General features: G+C 41.4%; 1 protein-coding gene across 2 annotated transcripts in view; it reads left to right on the top strand.

The window, feature by feature from the left end:
• Positions 1 to 12,226, top strand: part of LOC121318578 (synapsin-3-like) — a 250,791-nt gene that overhangs the window by 144,634 nt on the left and 93,931 nt on the right. The window lies entirely within an intron of this gene.

The following is a 12,226-nucleotide window of genomic DNA, read 5'->3' on the forward strand; positions in this document are numbered from 1 at the left end:
GCATTCTTTTTATTAAACTTAATTATTTTTTAATTTTCTTTATGATTATAGCCCTCTGACCCCTCTGTTAACACATTTAAAAAAAAATCATATTTATTTATTTATATTTTTAGCCAAAACATTGTAGCTAATTATTCAAATAGTGAGTTTTAATTTTATCATTTACTTTTCTGAGAGAGAGAGAGAGCGAGCTACGGCCAAGTTCAAAACGCAGTGGATCCTAAAATAATATTATGTATTATATATAATAAAATATATATATATATATATATATATATATATATATATATATATATATATATATATATATATAATATATATGTATTATTGTTTACATCATGTGTTGTAATCAAAACAACTACAAAATGATGCAAAAGTCTACCAGAAGCCATAGTAGTATTACAGTACTAGATTTTGAAATGTCACATTTTTCCATTTTTGTCACTTTTTCATTAAGTACATGGAAAACTACAAAGCTGTATGTAATTCCATATTTTTTAGTGTACCATTATTGATCTGTTTTCATTTGTCTTTATGAAGCAAAATTATTTAATTCTATAGGGTGATGCAAAACTTTTGGCCATAGATGTATACAGTTTATTTAGTTTTTAAAACACGGGCTAAAATATTAAATTAAATTTGAAAAATGCTTTAGCATTCTTTAATTCCAGTAATTACACGTACGTTTTATTCCTGTTGAAATTTGGTAGTGCCATTTCCATACTTTATCATGCTGGTCTGGGGGACTCTAAACAGTCTATAGTTCAAAGTGCAGCCCATTGATTCTTATTACAATTATTCAAATACCATGTTCAAGTGCTTTCAGGAGCTGCTCTTCAGTTTTAATTGCCTGCCATAGATATAAGTAACTAAGACTAGGTAACAACCAGCACCATCAAGTGATCTGCCCCTTTAGATGGAGATTCCTTTTGTTTTGTGCTTTAGGTACTAATATGAGCAAACTTTGCTCGATCAAGCCCACATTAAAAATGTCTATAGCAGGCAACTGGAACTGAAGAGCAGCTCCTGAACCCCTGAAAGCACCTTAACACAGATAAAAAAAAATAACAATATCGGAGTAATTACTAAAAGAAGTACTACTGTGATTGCAAATATACATAACAAAGTAAGGGGGCAGTAAAAGATCAAAGCTAAATGTAACTTGAAGTCATGTGTTCTAAAAGTCACATGTGAGTACCCTGACTCCTAGTGTGATTAGGTGGGTTGTAGCCCCATTTAGAAAACGAATAGCACTGTACAGTAATGGTGGTATGTTAATGATGTAACACTAGTGCTCTCAGGTAATAACGACAGAGTGCACCGAGTGTAGGAGGAGAGAAGTCTTCAGAGTCAATGGACTCTATATGATGTTTGTTTAGCCAAACTGTACAGTGTCGTTTCATCACAGGATAACACCCCTTGGAATCCCACTGAAAGTGAATTGCAAAGAGATTCCACTTGTCTTTCACTACCCTTGGATCTCTCTCGATGGCTGCATCAAGCGCCTATGTTTCCTTCAAATCTAGTGGACTGGAACCAGGGACTATGTAAGCCTCTCTACCTGTCAAAAAAGCTGCTGTAACTGGAGTTTGTTTTCAGTGGGACTGGATCATAGACCACATTCAAACATGTAACAAGGTGCTAAATCCTATTATAAAAACTTGTAATATGCAGTATGTGTATATATATATATATATATATATATATATATATATATATATATATATATATATATATATATGATACTTTTACTCACACTAGTAAAGGAATAGTATATTGCATTGGCTGCATCAAATGTAACAAGCTGTATACTGGTGAAACAAGATGGCGCTGATCGCTTCGTGGAACATCTGAGAAGTATATGAATTAACACCTCTACCTCTCCTTTCACCAGACACTTTAACAGAGATGACCACACTATAGAGGACATCAGTTTGTGGGATAGTTCATTGTTATGGAACCAATGCCGTCAGAAAGCAAAAAGAATGTGAACTTATTTTCAAACTGGGCACTTTGGAGCCATTTGGAATGAACATTCTATTCTGAGATCATTAACATCATCACCATTCTGGAATTTTGTTTAAAAGACTACTTGTTTGTTTATCAACTTCGTGAAGTACTGTTTTTTGTATTGAGCAGATGAAGGACTTATAGTCCGAAACGTCCTGATAGTTGATTTGTAATCAATTATTCTACCTTTAAGTGCCTAAAATATCCTTTTCTTCTTTTGTTTTTCTTATTGATCATGATTATATATATATATATATATATATATATATATATATATATATATATATATATATATATATATATATTGTGAAAGATTGCGCAACTCTCACGGTTCGTTAGCCCTTTTAAAATAGACCCAGGAAACAGAAATGGAATTGATTTAAGCGCTGACGCACACTTTTAATAAACACCAATCAAAAATTAAACAAAACAAACACCTAGCTCCTTCTTGGAGCACTAACTATACAGTCTGGAACCTAACTGAACCAGGACAGCTAAGCTGTTTACCTGTAGCACAAACACAAAACTCACACGGTTTAACACAGCACTTTACCTTGACTGCTTGGAAGCAGACCACAACTTCCACCTCCCTACACACAACAGCCCTGAACAAACTGCCTGTCTCTCTTAAATACCCTGCACCTGGCTCTAATTGCCAACTAACACCAGGTGCAGAGGATTACTAACCAATAAAACAATTAAGACAGTTGCATTTTCACATGCTTTGGCAGGGAAGAATTTTAACCCCCTCCCTGCTACCTTACAATATATATATATATATATATATATATATATATATATATATATATATATATATATATATATATATATATATATATTTGCTGTTTTCGGTGCTTTTCCTGTGTTTATGCTATGCATTTATCATAGTTTACTCTGGTTTGCCATGTTTATTAATATTCCTTACCATATCTCGTTATTCTTTACCATGCTTACCTATGCTTTACCTTACTTTTACTATACATTATTACACATTGCTATGGTTTTACTATGGGAAACTTGTATGAAGGATTTAGCAGGCTGGTAACATATTTCCCAGAATTAAAAGTGTATTAGGATTTCATTAACCTGATTGCCAGTGTAGTCTGTACATCAAAGATATTAAGGTCAGTTTCTTGTGCTCAGTTTAATTAAAGAACGTTGGCTGCACTTCTCAGGAAGGTAGGGCACTGTAGTTCTCAGCCCGACTCTGTGTCTTAAGATTGCTTAATTCCCACACCTGCAAAATGGCTAACAGTTTTTATAGTACATAGTAAAATGTATTCTGGTGCGCTTTCACAGCTTCATAAAATCACATACCTAAAAGCAAGGTTTCTTGCATGCAGTGCGAGACCACCTGCTGGGTTATTGCTGCTCTTAATTTAAAATGTATAAGTTTGCAGTGGCTCGGAAAGCCTGTCTGTCATGCACATGGCATATGAAGACTGCCTGATGAAAAGGACATTTTCATGGTATTTCATTTCTTACCCTTTGTATGACTTCTGTTATTCTGTGGTGTTGTTTCTGTATAGATCATGAATTGCTAGTGTAAGAATTGTTATGGGAAATATTTGGGGTATTGGTTCAGCAATGTTTGATTTGCCATGCCTGTGTGATTGACGCAGGGAATGTTTAGTTAAATCTGAGGGAGCGGGAGAGAGACAGAATATGGTGACTCTTCCTGTTGTTCAGCTATGTCTATGGATCTGATTTAAATAAACCAGAGAAGTATAGTTCTCTATTAAACACCACCTATAACGCTACACTAGTTTACTAGAGTCCAACAGCAAATGTTGAAGGCGGTGTCTGATTGGGACGAAAAAAGAAAGTCTGTGTTTTTGTATTTTATTTTATTTTTGCAAGTTTCAGAAAGTACTTTGATACTTTGACTCTCAATACCTTAAAACACATTTCAAACAACTATTCAATCAAATGTGCCACTCCCATTTCATTTCTATTCAGTTCTAAGAGGCTTGTAGTCTAACAGAGCTAGACACAGGGACACTTCGTTCTTTCAGCCTGTCACAGCTCCTGATTGTGCTGATGGGATATAGTGTGTTTTGGAGAGCTTGGTGCTTTAGATATGTGCGGATTTTGGGGGTGGTATTTTACAGTGTTGCTATTCATGCTTGTATGCAGCTGTACCAAGATTCGATTGCTAATCAATCATTCAATTGGAGTCTCGGTGCAACTGCACGTGAATTAATAAAGTGCAATTCCCCGTGCTCGCATATTATTACATTTTACCTACATGTGAAGTGTTGTGCAATCCTCGTGCCTATATACAAATATACATTTTAAACCACTCATGTTACACAGACCCATTTATATCCCATGTACCAATGACTAAACACCAACATTAACACGCTACACGTAACATACAACACAAATAAATAGCTCAGGGGCGGGGCACTTTGCCACATACACCCCCCCTTGTGCAAAGCACACCTGGCCTCAACAGCCATCTCTCCCCTTAAAAACCCAGCAGTCCAGGTCTAAGTCTTGGGCCGGGAAGGGAGACTTCACTGGGCCTATGGCTGAAAATGCTGTCAGCTCCCCTGCCAGTAGTGGCATGGCTGACAGCATGGTGGTCCACTCCCGCAGCGGAAAGGCTGCTGAGGAAGGTGGTCTCCTGACCTCTCCCCCCTTCTTCATAGCCGGCAGCTCCCTCTGGTGGGGCTCCGGCAACACTGACCCCTGTGGCCGAGCAGAGCTGACGGCAACCCCTGGCAAAGCAGTTCCGGTGACCCCAGGCGAAGGCAGCAGCGGACCCTCGGGAACGAACTCAGGAGGGGAGCCCCTGGCCATGCGGAGCGGCAGGCAACCCCAGGCGATGCGGAGTGGCAGGCAACCCCAGGAGATGCGGAGTGGCAGGCAACCCCAGGCGATGACAGGCAGGCATCCTTGGGCGAAGCGAGGCAGGCATCCTTGGGCGATACGAGGCAAGCATCCCTGAGCGATGATATGCGGGGAGTCAGGACAAGCTGGGGTGTGGGTTTTGGCCCTCTTCTCGGCCACTGCAGTCGGGCAGTTCTATGCAAGGGCTGCTGATGACTGCCAGCATCTAGTCCTCGTCTTTCTGGTGAAGGGAGAAGCAGCTCCTGCTCCTCTCCCCCTGATGGTGATGGAGGCAGAGGCAGCTCCAGCTCCTCTCCTCGTGATGGTGGGGGAAGTGATACCAGCAGGCATTCATCCTATGCTGGTGGGTGGAGACCCAGCAGGTATTCACCCTCTGCTGGTGGACAGGGACCCAACAGGTATTCACCCTCTGCTGGTGGACGGGGACCCAGCAGGCATTCGCCCTCTGCTGGTGGAGGTGGCGGAGGCAGAGGCACTTCCTGCTGCTCTGCTTCTGCCGATGGAGGTGTCGGAGATAGAGGCAGCTCCTGCTGCTCTGCTCCTGGCGGAGGAGGTGGCCGAGGCAGAGGCAGCTTCTGCTGCTCTGCTCCTGGCGGTGGAGGTGGCAGAGGCGTGTAGTCTCCTGGTAACGGAGGTGGGAGCAGTGTGTAGTCTCCTGGCGACAGAGGTGGGAGCATCGTGTAGTCTACCCTTGTTACAGGGGACTGGTGCGGCTCTCCCTCTCACTTGCAGGGGACTGGTGTGACTCTCCCTCACTTGCAGGGGACTGGTGCAGCTGTCGCTCACTTGCAGGGGGTGAAACCAGCGGGCATTCTTCCTCTGTTGGTGGAGATGGGGACAGCAGGCATTCTTCCTCTGCTGGCAGAGGTGGAAACAGCAGGAGTTCTTCCTCTGTTGGTGGAGGTGGAAACAGCAGTCCCTCAGGCTTTGGATTCCCACAGTCCCCCTGTCTGGGCGCTGGATGCTCACAGTCCCCCCGTCCCCCCCCGTCCCCCCCCCCCGTCTGGGCGCTGGACTCACGGGCTCCTCCCACTCAGGTATTACTTCCGCCTCTGCATATTGCATGGGGCAGATGGCCAACATGTGTCCATACACCCCACAGCCAGAGCACATCACCGCCACGAGGTTCTTTAATAACAACCTCCCAACTGTCATCCCCGACCTCCTCCTGCTGTTGCTCTGGTTGCTGCTGCAGCTTTCTTCTCCCATTCCTTCTCCTCGCCTTCCTCTCCTGGGCCAGTTCCTCCTCCTCCTCCTCATAGTGGCATATGGAACAGTTGGCAAACAGATGGTCCTGGTCGCAGAGGGGGCATCCCGGAGATGGCTTGTTATATCGCCATGGATGTCTGGCCATTAGGCGACACTCCTCCTCCCTGTCCTTCACCTGTTTATCCTCCTCCTTCCATCCCATTTTATTTATTTATTTTGTAATCCAAAAACTTTTTTTTTCTCCCAAAAAAAAATACGGTTCCTGCTCTGGTCTGCGTCTATGAGGCGCTGGTAATCCCGCAATGACACCACATAACACTAAGACGGCTATAGTGGGTGACGTCAGACCAGAACCAGAGAGGTGGAGTTTGGTGAAGCTGAGCACTTGGTTGTGCTCAGCATTTAATAAATGAACAAACAGAAAATAAAAGGTTGTAAGACAAACAAAACACAGGACACAGCACTTTAGCCAAAATAAAGAGACAAACAAAAAGGACTACACTGATAAACACGGTGAGCTGATATTATTTTAACTTTAACTATTCTTATTACCTCCATTCCCTATCCCGTTCTCCACTCATCAAACACACAACCCCGAGTGAGTGAAAACATGCTGCTTTTATGCAGCTGTACCGAGACTCGATTGCTAGAGTCTCGGTAGAACTGCACGTGAAGTAATAAAGTGCAATTCCCCGTCCTCGCATATTGTTACATTTTACCTGCATATGAAGTGCTGTGCAATCCTTGTGCCTAAATACAAATATACATTTTAAACCACTCATGTTACACAGACCGATATATATCCCGTGTACCAATCACTATACACCAACATTAACACACTACACGTGACATACAATACAAATAAATAGCCCAGGGGCGGGGCACTTTGCCACAGCAATATACAGAGCAGTGTAGTCACAGGATATATTGCAGCGCCATAAGGGAGAAGATCGTAGGTTGAAATCCCAGTGCCCTGCATGACTCAATGTGTGAACTCGGGGGTGGTAGTCTCCCTCACTCCTCCTCCTGGTGTCCCACTGCAGCTGTAAGAGCAGAGCAAGAACCCCAGTGGAAATACAGCATTCAAACACAGCTACTCTGGATCACTGAACCACAGATTAGTGACATCCCTACACAGTGAGTCAGTTGTTGTGCTGGGAATCTCGCTTTCTATATATACCATGGTAACCAATCCCTATAAAAAAAAAAACATTGGAACATGTTGTCTTCGGCTTTTTATTTTTCTTCTAGGTTTAGAGTAACAGACCCTCCCTTATGTGGTGCTGTGCTGGACAATTTGAATTTGAGTGCAGTTCAAAAATTAAGAAGGGAAAGGCACTAAGGAGAGTATGAATAATATTATGCCACAAATATATCTGTTTCAGTGTACAGAAGGAATGCTCTTAGATCAGGTTATGCTTCATTTAGAGACTGCTGCTGTTTAATTCCTCCCCACTAATATGAACCACTTGTGTTTTTCATGTATTTATGTGTATACCATGACTGAGATGGGCGTCTGAGCTTTAGTTATTACTTACCGCCCCCGACCCCACTCGGGAAGTACATACAGTACCATAAAAAGTGCATGTGGGCATAATACAGTCAACTGAACGCCCCTTGAATTCTGCCCTTATAAAAGCTTACAGCAGTATTTTACAATGCTTTTCCCATTATTTTGCTATGCATAACCCTGTTTTACCATGCTTTTAGTGCTTTACCATACCTCTCTGGGCTTTACAATGCTTACCTATGCTTTGCTTTGTTTTCACTTTATAAAATCTTGCTGCGCTTTTACTACAGGGAACTTTTATGAGCATGTTGCTGCAATCCAGTGTGCTATGTATTGTTGCAGATTTCTTTCTAAGCTTATTTTTATCAACATATCCTGGGTTAATCAACAGCACTCCAATATTTTAAAAGTCCAATCAGCAACAACATTTCCAAGTTGAATATCAACACTTTATTTCTCAAAAGCAAGAGCAAAATAAGGCTTCAAATACAAGTGAAACATGTTTCACTTATTTTTTTCCAGGCTGAAGGGATGTAATTATTTGAACCTGTCCTCATAGCTCATGTCATTGTCCTGGGATCAGCCTCATTGCCCATCTCTGTACCTCTCAAAAGGCTCTATTTGAAGAGCACATGGTATTCGGAGGGGTGCAGAGCAAAAGGGGCAGTGTGCTGCTTACAAGTCTCTTTTGCATTTCTCTCTCATTATCTCTTCCTGTATCTCCTACATAAAGGTATGAGTCTGGGACTGCACTGCCATACCTACTGCAGCAGAGACCCAGCAAACAATAAATGGCTGAAATCAAACTTGTAACTTGGACTGTGGAGAGTCGCATAGCTTTTTAAATACATTGAGCAACCAAAAAACAGGAGGAGAGAGCTGTCCACCGAGCTATGTGTAATCCATAACCCCTGCCCTGTCTCCTGGGCCCAGTGGATTGTTGTGAGACCGACTGAAACCGCATAGCTCCGACATGACAAAGAGAGACACAGGAAATTCCTTCAGTTCACTTCAAAAGAACAACCTGCTGAATTACAATGATTGCGAAAACCAATGCATTTTTTGGACATTCTCCAGGGAGTGTGGATGGGGTCAGATTAGGAGGCTTTCCTGAAACTGATTTAGGATCTGATTCATAAAGCTTTGGTCACAGCACTGGACAGCTTCTGTGAATCAGATGAGTCTCTGGGTGAAACAATAGAGGTGTAGATTTAAACAATGCCTGAGAGTACATTTTTAATTAGATAAACCACGGTTTGTTTGTTATTTTAACATCTGGAATACATTATTTTGGAATGGAGAAAATCATTAGGACAGACAGTTTGGGTTTTCTGGCTCTATATAGAAGGGTCCAAATTCTTAACACTTAACCCTTTGTAGCCCATTTATTCAGTGCCTATCAGGCGCGTCAAGTCTTATTTATTTTCACACAAACTCTTTAAAAGTACAGGGTCCAACATCGGTCCGCAAAGGAAACATTTTTATGTCGGACCTGGGTTAAGATGAGGTAAATCCGAAGTAACATAAAGCCACTTTTTCCAGAACAGCGGCTTGAAACCTGGTTTCAGGAAACCTGAAGACATAGTTTGAGGTAACTTTGCTGTCTCAAAGCCCGTCCCCCTGATGTGTCATGCAGTGGCCTGAAACCAAGTCTTCTGAAACCTAGTCCTCTGCAACTAAGTTCCAAGTCACAAAGTGGATTCATGTTCCCTCAGCTTTACAGACGAGCACATCCGATCCAGCACTGAAGCAGACTTTCTTTATCTCACCATTGGCCATGGATACACACACACACACACACACACACACACACACACACACACACACACACACACACACACACACACACACATATATGCTTGTTTATAGTGTTCATGAGCACTTTGCTTCACTCCAGTAGAGTGTAAGTGTACTATTCTAAACTCCAAAGGGGCCTGGGGATCAACACTATAATGGAAGCTACAGGGGCTAAGGTAAATACTCCGCCATTGAAAGTTTACTTTGTTTACTTTGTTTAAACTTTGTCCTCATAAGGTAGGTTTTGTAGGGTTTTTTAACCCATTGAGCACTGTAAACGAGGCCACACACACACACACACACACACACACGCACACGCACACACACACACACACACACACACACACACACACATACACACAGAGTTAGGGTCTGACTGGTTTATTTACCCCCAGGGGGTGTTTTATTAACCCAATTGTTAATCTCATTAAATACAGATATGTCCACAAGTTTTGCAATATCCTATAGAATTAACTAACTTTGAATCATAGTGTTGAATGAAACCAGTTGCATAATGTTACATTAACATATTAAATTGCATTCCTATTTGTAGTTTTCCATATACTTAATGAAAAACTGACACAAATTTAAAAATATGACATTTCAAAATCTAACATGAAATACTATACTACTATTATGGCTTCTGGTAGACTTTAGCAATATTATTTTGTAGTTTCTTTGATTACATGATGTTAAAGAAGAGATCTAAATTCTGTTCATATCATTTTGTCTTATTATATCTGAATCCTAAATTCTAGGTGATGCAGTACTTTTGGCCATAGCTGTAAAATCCAGTGAAAAAAAGGTTTGGCAAAAGATTACATCCATACCAGCTGCTTGTGCATCTTTGGAGTACGTCCCTTATAAATGTTTACCACTCATTTTACAGTTTTCCCATGCTTTTCTCATGATTATAATATGCATTTACCACTATGGTTTGCCATGTTTGGTTTTTTTTTTTTTTTTTTTTTTTTTTTAAATATATATTCTTTATCATATTACTCTGCGTTATACAATGCTTACCTACGCTTCACCATGCTTCCACTATGCTCCATTACCCTTTGCTATGCTTTTACTGTATTGATTTCCCCCAGTCCTGCAACACAGTATGTGCTGCATATGAAACATTTTGTTTTGTGAGGCTGGATTTAAAAAATAATAATATAGAGGGGTGGCTAAGCATTGGATCACATGTGATACAGAAATGAGCACTACTGAGTTAAACAGTTTGATAAACCAAAGTGAATCTAAACCACAATAAGACTACATTAGTCGAGATATTCTGAGATTAATATACTCAGGCCAAGGCGCTATCAGGTGTATTTACCTTTTTTTCATGAGTACTCTGGTTCTTATCCCTCATCATACCCACAATGAAAATTGACACCTGTCCAGTTTAAAGTGCACAGACCCATGAAGACTGGCTGCAGGCTGACAGCTCTTTGGTGCAGATAATTCCCACACAGTTTCCTGCTCTGTCGGCAGTGGGCTTTGTTTAAATGCTTTCTAGAATGCTGTGAGGTCATAGAGGAGAGGAATTCTTCTGTGAGTGGGTGGCAGACTGTCCCTGGAGTGAGTTCTGTGTACAGGAGGGCGAAGGGAGTATTGATAAACTATAGGGGGTCGTTGAAGGGAGACATACTGGCTGTGATTCAGTTTGCACAGGACTGTGAAATGAGCTCATTCAGTCAAGTGATAGCATTGCTGCATCCTCCATATCTGGAAAGTCATGTCTCAATCATGTCAAGGGTTAGCCTCCCATGTGAAACACATCTATATGAATCATACTGGCATCTGTTTTTTTGGCTCAGTTGTTTCAAATATGAAGCTGTTCTGTTTGTATATGTGTATGTATTTTTTTTTAAAGAGAAAAATACCCCTAGAGTCTACGAGAGCGGAGGCGGAAGATGACTCAACGTTGGATAACAGGTTAACGACTTAGGAACGGAAGCGGATATGAGAATGGAGAGTACTTCACAAAAGACTAGTTCAAGATCTGCAGTTAGCAAAGACATGGAACTCCAGGTTTGTGTCTGCAGCTGGAGCAAGGCAACAACAGTCAGGGGTTTGAAGATTCATCAAGGGAGAATGAAATGCTTGAGGGAGAAGGGACAAGGGCCTCACATTGATCAGTACTTCTTACAAAGTCAGTCAAGTCAGTCGAATGAAATCCAGCGACAGGAAGCAAACCACAGTTCGCAGAATATCAGCACCCCTGTCGTAGACATGAGGAGGACTTGCATGGATACAACCAGTGATGAATTTCTGTTTTACTTTGGAAAGGTTAAATGGAACAGTTGAAAAGAGGATGGATAAATTTGGGGACATCGTCTACGCATATGGAAGTAAGAGGTTTGGAATTGTAAAAAGGAAGGAAAAAGTACAAACTATTCCTGGAAAGTCTAGACGGCAGCAGGAGATTGAACGCTTAATTAGAGAAAGGAGGCAGTTGAGGAAGCAATGGACAAAAGCAGAACAAAGTCAGAAGGAGGGACGCCAACTGTTACAAAGGGTCATAAAAGATAAGCTTGCAACATTGCGCAGAGCTGAGTGCCTACGGAAATGCTACAAAAAGAAAGCATGCGAGAACTAACTTTTATAAAGATTCATTCAAATTTGTAAAGAAGATATTCACCAGTGAGAAAAATGGCACACTAAAATCATCTAAGTTTGAGCTGGAGAGATAACTGAGGAAACACATACAGATTCAAAAAGGCAGGAGCCTATGTCAGTTCCTTCAGATATCCGACCCAGTTCAGATATAAGAGTTCTATGAATCCTGTGGAAATTGATGAAAGTGGCATGGGAAGAACAGGTTGTACCAAGAGCATGGCGCGAGCAGGT

The sequence above is a fragment of the Polyodon spathula genome, chromosome 7 (assembly GCF_017654505.1).
Source record: "Polyodon spathula isolate WHYD16114869_AA chromosome 7, ASM1765450v1, whole genome shotgun sequence".
Lineage (NCBI taxonomy): Eukaryota > Metazoa > Chordata > Actinopteri > Acipenseriformes > Polyodontidae > Polyodon > Polyodon spathula.